This window comes from Lepidochelys kempii, chromosome 10 (genome assembly GCF_965140265.1).
Source record: "Lepidochelys kempii isolate rLepKem1 chromosome 10, rLepKem1.hap2, whole genome shotgun sequence".
NCBI lineage: Eukaryota > Metazoa > Chordata > Testudines > Cheloniidae > Lepidochelys > Lepidochelys kempii.
The window spans coordinates 12,563,951-12,576,447 of record NC_133265.1 but is presented as its reverse complement, the minus strand read 5'-3'; the positions used below and the strand labels follow the sequence as shown (position 1 = coordinate 12,576,447).

The 12,497-nt window shown below is 44.5% G+C and overlaps 1 protein-coding gene across 10 annotated transcripts in view; it reads left to right on the top strand.

The window, feature by feature from the left end:
* The window catches only part of ELFN1 (extracellular leucine rich repeat and fibronectin type III domain containing 1), a 237,791-nt gene that overhangs the window by 156,088 nt on the left and 69,206 nt on the right, over positions 1-12,497 (top strand). For 9 of the 10 annotated variants that reach the window (XR_012161103.1, XM_073362006.1, XM_073362004.1 and 6 more), the window contains one exon: positions 8,569-8,740. The exons of the other annotated variant lie outside the window; for it this stretch is intronic. The gene's annotated coding sequence lies outside the window, so the exon portion shown is untranslated. The remainder of the gene's footprint in view (positions 1-8,568; positions 8,741-12,497) is intronic. 10 annotated transcript variants of the gene reach the window in all.

The window sequence follows — 12,497 nt, the reverse complement described above, 5'->3', positions numbered from 1 at the left end:
CAAGTGTTGTATTAATTGGTGTTTTTCCTCTGTTCCTGGAGTCATGTGACTATGTGAGAATCTCAGCTTTCATTTAAAAAAAGTAAGTCTCTAGCCCTCATGACTGCAGAGAAAAGCACGAAAACATGGCCCCAATGGCTCAAAAGCTAGACAACAAATAAAAAGAACCCCACATTTATTATTTTTTATATATCATAGTTAGGGTGGGCCTGACCCAGGATTTTTGAATGCTTGGAGTTGGCAGTACTGGAAAGGGTCATACTTAGTAAGAGGCGTAGCCCTGACCAATCCTCCTTAATGAAAGGCCACACCCACTTTTCCAAGAGCACACTTGAAAAACAGGCAAGACCTGTGCACTGCATTATTTCTTCCCTTTCTCCCTTGGGATTATGAAGTAGCAACTATCTTGGTATAATTTACTCTCTTTTGGAGAGGATTAGATGCAACTTTGTGTCAGATGAGAATGCTGTAGATCAGATGAGACAGTCAGGTGCCAGGAGTTCCCATCTCTCAGTCAGATGCTCAGACCACAACTGTGAGTGTGTGTGAGGGAGGAGAGGGGAGATAAAAAAATTCTATATCTCTGCCTCTTGTCTGACAGATATTTTAAATTCTGTTCCGTCTCTCTTGTGCCAGTTCATTGTAAAGTATTGGAGAACCTGGCCAAAGTTCTCTAACATACTGGGGAGAATTGGAAACAGTTCTGACATTGTCCTGCCGTGCCCTAGGATGCTCTTGAAAGATGGTGAGTGGTCACTGGAGGTAAAGGTAAAAGTTCTGAAAGTGACTTAGGAAGCAAAGTCCTATTTTTAAAATGACTTAGGCACTTAGGCACTGTCGCTTTTGAATGAGACTTAAGCTCTAAGAGCCAGATTTTCAAAGGTATTTAGATACCTAGAGGTGCAGCTAGATGGCTAGTGGGATTTTCAGAAGCACGTAAGTGCCTAACTTCCATGGGCCTAGGCACTTCTGAAAATCCTGCTGGGCACCTATCTGCATATTTGGGTGCCCACATACCTTTAAAAATCTGGCCCTGAGGTGCTTTTGAAAATATTACTGTCAGTGAATAACTTCTAGCATAGATAGATAAATAGACAGATGGATTGATTTAGCTTCTTTCCCGTTTGGGAATTGTCCAGGAGCAGTTTATGATGGTCTCAAAAATATATTTTTATCAACTATTATTTGCTGAATAATTTTCACTGTTTAATCTTGCTGTGCAGCATCCTCATGAGCAGCTCGTTGTGTGTCGTTGATATTCAAAATCTGAGCTGTGTTGGTTAGTTTTGAGTGGAAGGTTTCTGTTCCCTGAATGGGTGAGCTCAGTCCTTAGGCTCATCAAGTTCAAATCCTCATGTTGGCAATTCAGATTTCATGGTCTGAAATTATTCGCTTCAGATTTGTTCTTTTACTCGAGCAAATGAGTTCACTGGCAGGAATGTTCAATTATTTGTTGAAAGCTAACACAACGGTGAATGTAAGCCATGGGTGAGTGTGTTACAGGTGCCCATCTGCGTCCAGTCTGCAGAAATCTGAGTCTGTGATAGCCTTAACTCTGACTCTTTAGTTCAAATCGTAGCAGTTTGTGCTGTTAGCTTTGGAAGTCCCCTCCCAATCTCTCGTAAGTCAGCATGACAGCCACCATATGGACCCACCCTGCTGGAATTCAAGCAAATATTCAAGAAAAGGTTGAGGTATTCTCCCAGCGCTGACTATTTGACACACTTACACACACACACACACACCCCCCCCAGAATTATGGTACATACCCGCCACCATCTCACACACACACTCAGTCACTCTCCCCCACCCCAACAGGAACCACGCTGTACCAGACAAACTCCTCTAGATAGGATCCAGGCAAAGATGTTTGCTTAACACAGCAGCTCTTTGAAAAGGCAAACAAATGGACAGCGAAGCTACACAGACATGTCACTGTGCAGTGATTTCCGTTGTGCATTTGAGTTTGGTGCCAGCGGACCCTGACTCCACGACTGAGATCAGAAGGAAAGGGAGAAAGCAATTGTTCATTATTACAGTTTCAAGTCAGGCATGTGATGGAAATCAGTACTGGAAAATACACAATCCTATAAAGACAGAGGCTGGCTCAAAACACCTGCCACTCCCCAGCCAAGTTGTAATTAAGGCCCCAGCCCTCCAATTTGTACCTATACAACACACCATTGATGGGGATCTGCACAGGCTCATGGGTCAAGCGGTCTAAGCACTAAGCATTGGTCCTACTGAAATCAAGCAAAAACTCTCCTTGACTTCAACAGGGGCAGGATTTGGTCCTAAATATTCTTCAGGATGCTGGGCCAGATTCTGCTCTTAGTCTCACGGCTGGTGTCCCTGTAGATTTAGCTGGAATTTCTCCAGCTCTGTATCAGTGTAACTGACAGCAGACCCACAGTCGAGCAGATTGGCAGAACAGCCATTTAAGAAGTGTCAGAAATAAACAAATAACAACCTAGAGCAGCCTTGCAAGGAAAAGAATCACTTCAGAAAGAAAATCAAAATCGCTGCAATATTTTCAAAAGGAGAGCTTGTATGTAATGGACCCTTGCTTATGTCAAGGTGGAAAAAGCCAAAACCCATTGATCTTTCAGCCATGTGGAATATTCTCCTCTGACTCACAATTGCACTTTGATAGATGCCGAATAACAGAAGCTGCAATGGGTCTGGCTCGTTCGGCCTGACATAAGCAAGGCTCAATTAAATATGCTTTTTAAAGGCTAGGATGATTTAGATGGGGATTGGTCCTGCTTTGAGCAGGGGATTGGACTAGATGACCTGCTGAGGTCCCTTCCAACCCTGATACGCTATGATTCTATGAGCTTTCTGTTTTCCAAGTGTTTCTGGAGGTTGCTTTTTTTTGGTAGTGATTGCTTCCCTCAGAAAGTGAGCTAGTTATCTTAGGCCAAGTTAATGACTAGTGTCAATCAGCAGGGCTGAAACTGTGGTTAGTTGTTTTGGGAGTCATCTGGTTACACTCCAGAAGGGGTTCAGTGACGGTAATAGATGTGAAGCAATTGTGGGTCGGGAGGTGAGAAGATGGGGAAGGGGATGTTCTACTGATTTAGGGACAGGGCTCAGTTTCACAATCTGCTGTTCATATGTCACGCTCAGGACAGCTCAAGGCAGTTAAGAACAAGAAATCCCAATTTTTTACTTAATCCAAAGCTGTCCAGCTGTGCCTTATAAGTACCAATCTATTACTTTGCAACTTGGTAATTCCAGTGCAAGACATAATGATAGCTAATCTAACTGCATGGGGTAGTGGAGCTGCTCAGCATTACACAAACATTAGACAGATATTTCAGGCCTGAAACTGCTGGAGGAGATATGTATAATAGAAACGTCATCACAGGGGCCTCGGGTTGCCTTGTATCCACAGGGTGGTTTCTGCCCAGAGCTAGAGCTGAATATCTACCTGTGTATCTGTTGTCTTTAGTGCCCATCCTCTGAGAATCTAAATGCTGATTTTGCCCTTTGACTCCTGAATGATGATGCTTAGTTTTAATTTTCTAATTTCTCAGGCCCTGGTCTTAACCCCTTGAGCACAAACTATTCCTGACCAAGAGGGAGGATGTCACAGGGCTCTTATCACCCGCAAGCCAGTTACTACACCTCAATGGTATAATTAATGATCAGGGCCCACTGCATGGGCATAATTAAAATTCCTGCTGTGCTTTTAAATGGTTTGGAGTCGGCCTCGTGGCTCACTGCGTGCGCAATAGCCAGCCAGCATGTAAGCAATTCCTGCGTTCTTTGGAGGAGGCCTAGGGCAGCAGCTGAGAGAGGCAGGCGTCCAGGAAGGAACTAGGGGCTCAGTTCTCCTCCCAGTAAGGCTAAAAAGAGAGAGAGATGGTGGCAGCGTAGCGAGCCTTTGGGGCATGTATAATTCATACACACTGAGAGGCAATTGATGATTGAAGTGGCTCTTCCTGCTGCTGAACTGAAGTGTTCCAGAATGAGGCTTGCACTTCCATCCATTTACACTGTCCCGGCCCCTCCAGAGATAAACAAGGTAGAAAAGAAGACAGGGTGAGCCCTTCTTGGGACTGAAGTCTGGGCTCATTCCAGACCAGTCCGCTAACGGCATTCAGGGCAGCCATAGGGATCTGCTAAGAGGTTTTGAAAAATTGGGTGCATGCCCTTTTTGGCTTCTTTCTAATGGCTAAAGAAGGCTTGGAAGGGGAGAGTATGTGTGTGCATTAGGGTGACCAGACAGCAAATCGGGACGGGGGTGGAGGGTAATAAGTGCCTATACAAGACAAAGCTCCAAATATCAGGGCTATAAAATCAGGACATCTGGTCACCCTAGTGTGTGTGTGCGTGTGAACATTTAGGAATGGGATGGAGGATTGGGAAGTTAGGTTCTTGTCTGCAGTTTTTCACCTCAGAAATGTCAAGGATGGTCTTCCCTGGTCTTTCTGGATGTCTGAGAGCACGCATATTGGGAGCTCTCAGACCTCGCTGAAAAGCTTTGGAGTGTTCAATCTTTCCCAAAGACATCATTTCCGTTGTTAATTAGGCATTGAAGAGAAATAGATTTTAACAAAAACAAGCAACAGATTGTTTTCAGCAGCCTCTCAGCAGCTGAGCTCTCCCTCCACTCTCACGAGGGTATCATTTCACTAATTATCCAGCTTCCATCGCTCGTGTTCACACTAGGGTTTTCCTGAAAGTCTCCCACCATTGCACAATCACCACACAGCTCCGCGCTGAAAGCACCAGTGTGCACCAGCCACTGGCTTTGCAGCTGCCGAGTCAGCTCCCAGTGGTGGAGCTGCATTGCTGGTGATGCAGCAGTGGGAGATATTATCAAAAATGCTAGTAGCTAAACAGCCTGAGAGTTTCCAAGGCAGAGAAGGGCTGACTTTCTAATCGAAGAAAACAAGCAGGGGGGAAACCCTGTAGAGAAGAAGGAAAAAGAAACCCTTTGGGCCTTCTTTATACATCACACAGGCAGGAATAAAAAAGGACACGCCTATCTTTTTTCCTTTTTTCAGGTCACCTTGAAAGAGCGAGAACAATTAGGTCGGCCTTCTCTCCCTCAGCCCTCTCCCACTAACATACTAAGGGCAACGGCTCCCATCCTCCCCAGGCTAAAACTGGAGAGTCACAACATTAGTCTGGTTCTCTCAGTATCACGGAGTATTATTCATCTAAAGACTTTTTTAAAAGAATTGAATCCCTGCAGAGTTTGACGAGCCCTTCGAGTTCACTTGGTCTGATGAATTGGTTGGGGTGTGTGTGGGTGTGGGTATGTGTGAGAGAGAGAGAGAGAGAGAAAGAGAGAGAGAGAGAGAGAGAGAGAGAGAGAGAGAGAGAGAGAGAACCGCTCTTTCTGCCTCTCTCTGTGTTTGTATCAGTCTGTGTTTGTTTTCCGCAGCTGCAAATCACTAGGAGCCTGAAGAGGCTTTCATAAAATCCTGCTAGGAGTCAATCTTCAGCACCAGCATTTCCCTTCACAAATACATCGCTAATGCCGGGGGAACTCCAGGAGCTTGGTGGATCATTTAAAAACAAGAAGGTGTTATTAAATGAAAAAAACATTCTTTACAACTGTCCAGATAGAGAGAGGAATGGAAAGGATCCTGTCTCTTTGCTGCCAGCTCGCTTACTCTAATGTCTGTCCCATCGATCTCCTATGTGCTCTGCCTCAACTGCCTGATGTATTGCCCTGGTGCTTCCCTCACCCTCTGACTTTCTTATTTCTGCCTTATGCCTTGTATCTCATTCCATTCTACAACCCATTGTTCTGGTCTCTGTCAGCAGTCAGGCAGGAAGTCCTCGCTGCCCAGGGTACAGCATTGTGCAAGGGGTCAGGTGCATTAGATAAGGGGTGGGAGTTCACCTTCCTCTGAAGAATCTGGCATACACCAATGCCCAAGGCAGGACACCATTGGTTGAATCTGACATTGCTGTATTCCTGGACGGTGGGGCAGATCCCTGAAGCTGGTGCAGTGAGAGGTAAACCACATTTCCCTGGGCCAGCCTGGTGCCTCATGTCCCAGTGAGGGTGGGTGGAGTTACCGCAGCGGCCCTGCAGCAGGTGCTATATGTGGTAGCCTCTGGGGTGAACTTGGACCTAGATGATCCCACAGAGCTATGAAGTGTTTAAGGCCAGAAGGGGCCATGCCCAACCAGACCTCCAGCATCACCCCAGCAAGAGCCCCTCTCTGGGTGACTCTTGGGAAGAAGGCATGGCTCGCACAGTTAAAATGCCTGTCATTTTAGTTTAATCCATTGTTATGATGCCAAGCCCCTTGTTTCACTGCCCATTTTTGCCATGTCAGTGACAGGGCTAAGCAAATCATGGCGTGGGGGAGGAGGTGGGCAATGATCTGTGGATGTTCATTCAAATTTGAAAATGAATTTAATTTCAGTCTCACTTATGGCCTCCTCATGTTTGCCTTCCACACATGGTCCAATAGCACTGCTATGCCGGAAAAACAAATGTGACTCGCCAAAAGCAAATTTCAAATTGGATAGTTGATTGCCAGATTTGAAATTCACAGTGCTGTGCCATTCCATTTCATAAATCATCTGACTGGGGAACAGAAACAGTACCACCTGGGTTATGTAACTAATGAACAGGGCATGAATTTCAAATAAAAAATATTTCCAATGAACTGCTGTGTGAACATCCCGTGGATTGAAAAAGATTGAAAAACTGACATAGATATTCCTTATGAATTGTTCATTCAGCTCCAGTTGCTAAGATCTAACCATTCTTAAAAGACTATGCGATGTCTTTGTAAAATTCAGTTAAGTTCCGTATAGTGACCATACCAATGACTTTGTGCTCAACAGATCTGCTCCCTGAGTGTATTCTGCTTAGGTTAGTACCAGTAATAAATTGTACTACCTTGAACTCCTATCGTCTCTGTTGCGCCCATCCCGTTGTGGGAGAGTGAGCTGGAAATAAATCCTATTCTGGCTTACACTTCTTCAACAGAATTATTTACTGAATTCCACTTGCAGAATCTAGATTTTGAAGTATATAGAGGTATGCACTTTCATCACACCTTAATTACACGTAGATTAGGCCTCTCTTGAGTCAAGGTTACTTATGATGAAGCACGAGCTGGAAAATACCCAGCTTTACTTTCAGATCCTGGTGGAATGTGCAAGGCCTGCAAATCTTTGTCCCTCTCTCCTTAGCAAACTTGGTATGGAATCCCTGAGAGGTAATTAACCCGGAATTCCCCCATCTCATTTTTATGGGCTATTTCCAAAAGGGAGCCACTGTTTAAAGTTTCTCTTGTTCAGCTTTTTTTCCACATAAGGTGTATCTGTCTCTCAGATACTAGATTCATTATTCCAGAGTCGTTCTCATCTCGTGTATGATTTTCCGCACTGACATTTGCTACACTCCAAACACTGCTCCTGCATTCCAATACCTGCCTCGCCTCTCCAATATTGGTTCCACTGTTAAAAAGCAGTCGTTGCTTTTGAGTTATTGTCCTTCTATTTCCAGTTTCAATATTAGACTTCATAACTGACCTCCAAGTATCTGTTGCTTTTCCTGATACCTCTCAACCTTGTCTTTCTGATTGATTATCCAGCTGTGTTCTCCATTGTTCGGATGACTTGCAATTTGCCTGGTATATGTCATTGGCCTGCTCCTGCTCTGTAATGTTAGCCCTTAGTCTTTCACAAGTCTCTAGTGTCTTCCAGCCTCTGTCCCATGACCCTGATCTCTGTCACAGGTCCATCCATCTCACAGATGCCTTTCTTTTGTCTTTTCTCTTTCGGGAGGAGGGGAGGTATGTTATCTCTCTAAAGCCCTGTCCACAATGGGATCAGGAATGTGCTAGTTGAAACCATGTTTAAAACACAGTTGTTTCTAATGGGGTTCTAGCCCAATTTCTCTGACAAGTATGGATGTGGATTTTATGGCTGTATACAATAAAATCATACTGCAGACTATCTGGTCAATGGCATGGTTTGGCAGGCGGAATTCACAGAAAAAATCACCATCCAGACCGGTCAGAGGAACTGTGCCAGAACTCTGTGAGCAACAACTGTATTTAAACATGCTTGTAGCTAGCATGCTTCTGACATCACTGGATATGGCCCAGTACTTGTCCCAGATCTGTCTGTCTCTCGCTGCCTGTCTCAGGTTGTCCATCTCTCTGATATTTGTTCTATGTCTGTTGATCTCTCTGTTGATCTGCATCAGGTCTATCCGTTGCTCTGATGTTTAATTCACTGCCCTGTTTCCCTAAATCCTGCACAGAATTTGTTTTTCTTTCTGAAATATTTCCTGTTTTTATGTCTGTTCTAGGTCTCCTTTTAGCTCCAAAGGTCTCTTTCGATTTCTTCCTCCTCTATGGGCTGGCTTGCTTTCCTGTTAAATTGACTGGGTCCAACAGCTGATCTTGTTGCTAATTGATGTCCCCTCTGTCTTATATTGTTTCATGTCAGATGTCTTTGCCATTGTGTCTGATCCACTGTTTGATAGCTCTGATCTCTCTGCGGTGACTGATCCATTGCTTTCATTGGCACTCCTGTATGTCCCTGATGTATCTCCCTCTCATATTTTTTTTCCTCCAGTTCAAATATTGGGCTTGGTGACCCATCCTCAAGGATCCCTAATGTTGAGTCCCCTGTGCCGGTCAACATATGCACATGATGATTAGGCAACATTCATGACATCAATCGGGAAAAATCCACTGAGCCGCAGTTCTCTGATGTCAGAAACCAGCAGTGAGACACAGGCACAAAGGTAAGAGGAGACTTTTTCAATCACACCAAAGGAGAAAGGAGTGAACTGCAATGAACAGGCAGATGTGGGACAGCTGGGGAATAAGGAAAAGCAGTGTAAGGGGATCATGCAGATATAACAAACCAGAAAGATCAAATCCATTCTTGGTAGAGGTCAGGTACATGGAAACAGAGCGTGGAAATGATGTATGAGGGTGATTTTATAGCTTTAGATTTCAAAAGAGAAACCTTGGGCCAGTTTGCAACCTGGCACAGATGCAGGCAGCAACCCGGATATGTTTCTCTCCCATTCCTTTCTGAAAACCCTTAGAGCCTGGGATTGTTCCCAGAAGGCCTCTTCTCTGTGTGCTATCTAACTATGGATCATGCTCACATCCACAGGGAAGCAATGAAAGGGTGAGATGATTAGCTGTGCACTCTTCTTGGGCCTGCTAGGAGTGGAAAGTGTCATGGTGAGAATAGCACTGTAACCCATGTACTTGGCTACATTGGCTGAAAACTGGGTGGCATCTAGTGGGCCAGCCCAGTGTGGAATCTCAAGGAGAATTAAACAAAGCACTTTCAAAAGCATGCTGTATGCTACCCTCTAACCCACCCTCATCGTCGCTGCATCTGTGTGCGTTCGCCAAGGGAACCACATCCACAGGGTATCAGAGATGGCCCGAACCTCAGCCCTCAATCCCCACAAGTTTGACAGTGTTCAAAATTCAAACTCTGAGCCAATCTTCAATTGAAGGCCAGGTACAGTGGCCACTTTTACAAAGTCAGCCCTCCCTATAGTTAACAAAAGAGTGGTGGAGATCTCAGAATTATTGTCTTTGGTGAGTTTAGGGAAACACTGCAGGACTGCAGACTCCCCCGCCTTCCTATGAGATGCAACTAGTTGAAATAGCAGTCGAGAAACTCATTCGGCAAATTTTGCCTTTGTTATTTGCAATTCTCTTTGGTATTCAACTGCACTTAACGGAAATCACAAGTGAAGACGCAGCAGCATAAGCATTATACAGGAAGGTGGCCAGCCTGCAAGCTTCCAAACTGGTCATTCCAGTTGGTTAATAGGTAGCTGCACATGCCCTACAATACATACCTTAGTTTGTGGTCAAGTACGTGTATTCGCTGAGTACGAAGCAGCTAGAAAATGGACAGATCAAAGTGAATGTTTGAAATACTCCTTCATTTTCCTCCCCTCTCTCACACACACACTATTCAAACAGCTCTGCTGTGCAGTAGCGGGGGATACATCTTGACTCATGAATTATGACCCTTCTATCTAGAATGTGGTTTTTGGGGAGAAAGTGGGGTGGGTTTTTTTTAAGATTGGATTTACATTCTTTCATTGAATTTAGGGATTACGGAAAAATGACTTTTCCAAAACCGAAGTGTAGTTATCTGCCTTCACCCCAACTTGCACAAAACGGTGTATTTTTACAAATTAGAAAGAGAACATTAGGTTCACACCACCTCTATAATTTAGTTTTCTAAGATTAGTCTTTGCCATGTGTTGGCTGTTGAAATATCTGGCTTTAGAAATATTTGTATTTCTTGTCTCCACCTCAAGACCATTTAAAAGGTTTTCATCCATCCATTGAGAGAGATAACTGTTGTATAAAGGCGCAGAGTGAAGTACTCTTTTTTTGCAGGGTGTAATTTTTTGCACACTGTTATTTAAAATATGCTTTTTAAGAGGACAAAAGGGAACAATTTAATGGAAACAAATTTGTATCGGAAAATGCACAGCTGGAGAAAAATATTTTTTTGCATTATTTCTTGGGAAGACAGGCGAATTAGAGCAAGAATGGAATTAAAAAATGAGTTTAAACATTACTTAAATGGGTTGTTGAGACCGAAAAGAATAACAACTTTGGGAATAAGCTTTGCTTAGAGCCTCCATTTCCAGCCGAGCCAGGTTTACGGCAACTACCTTATTTTACCAAACTCCACTTTTTTATTCTTTGCAATAAATGTAGCACTGGTGAAAGGTAGTTGCATCGACAGCCCTGGAGACAGGCCTGCTTTACACCTAAAACATAGGTCAACTTAGTTACGTTGCTCAGGGCTGTGACAAATGCACGTCCCTCAGAGACGTAGTTAAGCTGACTAGGCCCCATTATAGACACCAGCATAGCTACCGCCTCTTGAGGGAGTGGATTTACTACAGGGACGAAGAAAGCCTTTCCGTTGCCGGAGCAAGGGTCTAGACTAGCGCTACAGGTCCATAGCTGCAGCCCAGCAGCTGTGCCGCTGTAGTGTAGACAAACCCTGACAGATGGTTATACAGTCAGCAGTCCTAGGGACAGACAAACGAAGTCCTGGAAATACACGGACAGAGGCAGAGGCCAGATGGAACAAAGAGGTAACAGTCAGGGAGGGTAGGCAGGAAAAGATAGGAAAATTCCTTATCCAGGGGCAACATTTTCAAAAGCACCTAAGTCCCATTTTCAAAAGTGACTTAGCCACTTAGGCTCTGTTTAATTGAAAGTCAGTGGGACTTTAGCACTTAAATCCCATTAGGTGCTTTTGAAAATTTACCCCCGGTTACAAACACATGGCTACTGGCTAGGCAAGACAGACAGACAGCAATCTGTGTATAAACGAAGACAGACCCAGACCGAGGCAGTGAATTACAAACATCAGTGCTAAGACAGCAGGCCTGGGACAGGAAGGAAAAAGACAGTTTTGTTATCTCAGTTTATAAGCCCTACATCTTGAAGGCATTTATATCAAAGACTCCCGCAGGGCTTTCTCAATTGACTGTTATAAAGTCTAATGTTGAGTTATCAAGGATGTAAAATGGAACTTGCGGCAAAAGGAGGATAAGGGCTTTATTCCTGCTACAAAATAGGAGAAAACGAGCCATTTGAGAATCATTAAGTCAAACAGGTTGGGATGGGCCTCTTTGGACACAACAAGAGATGGATTTTGCTCACTGCAGAATGGTTAATTATGATGAATGACCTTCCTCTCCCTCTGTCTGTTCCACCTCCCTTCTGCCCCAGCCTCGGCAGCAACTGCTGCAAGCAGAGCTGGCCAAATACTGCCAACCCAGCATCTGGGACCATACCTTCCGATGAAAGCCACTTGTTGGCTTTGGCAGAATTTGCAGTCTCTCTTCCCACTTCCCACAAGCATTTGTGCAAGCAAGTTTGTATTCACGGGCTCTTTGCAGCAGGAAGGGAAAGTGCCACGAATTCTTGCACAGGTGAGTATTAACACAAGTATCAGCACAGCTACCCTGAGAGCAGTCAGACACCTGGGAGCCATCCCATCAGAAAACAGCGAGAATAGTGTGTGACTATTGCACAGCACAAGCCGGTGAATTTTGGATAGTGAGTACTGAAGGCTGAGGAGTAACCCCTAGGCTGACATGTTTGCATAAACCATTTGCCAAATGATTTCACGCAATGAACGGATTAGTAAAAGTCGAAGCCTTCTTGTGGGGATTTTGCTACATTCATCAATTAAATTGTTTGTTACGAACAGCTTTGCCCTATCTAGCTCCAGGATGTCAGCCTTGTAATTTTGCAGGCATAGGGTACTGGCTGCACATCCATGAAATCTCACTGCCAACCTCTTCTTCCCCCACTTTTTCCAGGCCATCAGCAGTGAAAACCCTGCAAGTAGCCTAGACTGTGGCCCTTCCAGTGCAAGCCGTTCATTTAAACTGAAGGATCTCTCAGTGACTCCGTCTGCTAAGTGACGTTAGGAAAGGAAAGGTTATAGCACCAGTTAGTGCTGTGCCCTCAGAATATAACCTCTTT